This window comes from Microtus ochrogaster, chromosome 24 (assembly GCF_000317375.1).
Source record: "Microtus ochrogaster isolate Prairie Vole_2 chromosome 24, MicOch1.0, whole genome shotgun sequence".
NCBI lineage: Eukaryota > Metazoa > Chordata > Mammalia > Rodentia > Cricetidae > Microtus > Microtus ochrogaster.
The window spans coordinates 32,804,145-32,806,372 of NC_022024.1; positions in this window are offsets into that span (position 1 = coordinate 32,804,145).

The following is a 2,228-nucleotide window of genomic DNA, read 5'->3' on the forward strand; positions in this document are numbered from 1 at the left end:
AAACAAACAAATTTCTAAATTAGTAATGCTTAATTTGTACTTAATCATGGCATGCATTATGTGGGAATTTGCAGATTGGGATTAAAGGTCTGGAATAAGAATGTGTAAGCTCAGATCCTGGCTAAGCACTGTACTGGCTGTATGTGCAACTGTGGATAAGAGCTTGAACCTCATTATGCTCATCTGTAAAATGGGGTTGGAGGGAGCCATCAACAGTGTTACCTACCAGGTTTTGAGCTACAGTAATGACCTCTAGTAATGACCAACTATTCATTGAATAGTTGTACACACAGGGGTATACGCACAGGTTATGAAAACAGTAATAATAAAGAGGACATAAAGTTGGGGAGGTTAGGAATTAGGCTTGGGTTTGGGAGGAGTTAGGAAGAGGAATAAGGGGCTAATGGGATCAAAATATATTATATCTAATATAAGTGTGATAGCATTTGCTTTTAGTCCTAGCTACTCAGAAGACTGAGTCAGGAGATCACCAGTTCAAAGCCAGTCTGGGTTACATAGCAAGATCCTGTCTCAAAAACAAAAAAACAAAAAGACAAGCAAACAAAGGTCTTAAGACAAAGCCAGGCAGTAGAGAGCAAGGTTCAGTCTGGGAGCAAAATAAATAAAGTACTAGGAATATATAACACCAGTGTTGTCATTTTTATTCCCACCTGCCTCTGCCTCCTGAGTGCTGGGATTACAGGCCTGTGGTACCACGTTTGTAAAAGGCCAGGTAGTAAATACTCAAGCCATCCGGTATTACCACCCCTCACCTCTGTTGGAATAAACACGGTTGTAGTCACAGAACTGAAATTTAAATTCATAAATTCCAACATTACAAACATTGTTCTTCCCACGTCCCCCCCCCCCATAATCTAAAAATATAAAAAGTATACTTCTGTCGTGGGGCCATGGGAAATGAGATGGTGGGGTTGACCTTCAGACATGTCCACTGACCCTTCATCAAGAGGCCGTGAGGCAGAGCACATCTGCTGATTCTTATTGCTCAATCCCAAGCATCTGGAAAGTGGTTTCCAGCTTGTCTTACACCTCAGAAAGATGCATCCAGATCAGACCCAGGACGTGAAGAGCAAGTGACTAGCCTACGTCTGGTTAGGCAATAGAACATGTTTATGACAGCATGTCCCCAGTCCAAATGGGTGCATTGTGAGGTGGGGACTGGTGACCTTCCATTATGTGGCAATCGGCCTTCTCAACCGTTCAGGGAAACTGGCTTAGATTTTTCTATACTCCAGTTAGGGCGTGTCTAAAAGAAGCCACCGTGTGGGTGTCAAATGGTCTGAAAAACAGACATTTGTGTTTCTAACATTCAGTTTCCCTTTGACAATATTCCTAAGGTCTGGTTTTTGTTTCTTTCCTTTTTTAAAAAAAAATATTTATTATTTAACCCGCATGCCTGCACACACACATCAGGAGAGGGCACCAGATCTTATTATAGATGGTTATGAGTTACCATGTGGTTGCTGGGAATTGAACTCTGTAAGAGCAGCCAGTGCTCCTAACCTCTGAGCCATCTCTCCAGCCCTGTTTGTTTTTGATTTTAAAACCTCGAGGGTTAACTAAGTTAATACTCGGAGGAGGCCACATCCCTCGATGGTGCTCGAGTGTTTTCTGATCTGTACATGCATGTTCTTGATTAATAAAAAGGCCAGAGCAGAGGCACACTAGATCAGGGTAGCATCTACCACTCGGTAGACAACCCAGCTCGGCCACGGTCCGGGCTAGCGAGACACCGCCACGGAAACGTGAGCAGAGGCTGGAGAGGAAGGCCAGCCCTGGAACCCCCAAGGAAAGTCACAACGACAGCACTCGCTACTCAAGACCTGGGCCAGAAAAGAGCACGGGCCACTCAATCTCCCGGACTCCCCGAGCCTCGCTCGCTGAGGTCCCGCCCTCGCCCGCGAGCGCGACGGGGTCCCGCCCCCACCCGCGAGCTCGATGGGGCTCCGCCTCTGACCCCGCCCCTTGTCCCGCCCCAGTCCGCTAGCAAGCCGAGGCTCTGTGCTCCCCGGCTCCGCCCCCGCCCGCTAGCTCGATGAGGCCCCGCCCCCACCCGTGAGCAACCCGAGAACCCCGCCCCGAGCCAGTGTGCTCGCGGCAGCCCAGCCCCACCCGTGAGCTACCCGAGAACCCCGCCCCCAGCCCGTGTGTTCGCCGCGGCCCCGCCCCCAGCCCGAGAGCTCGCCGAGGCCCCGCCCCCGCTGCCC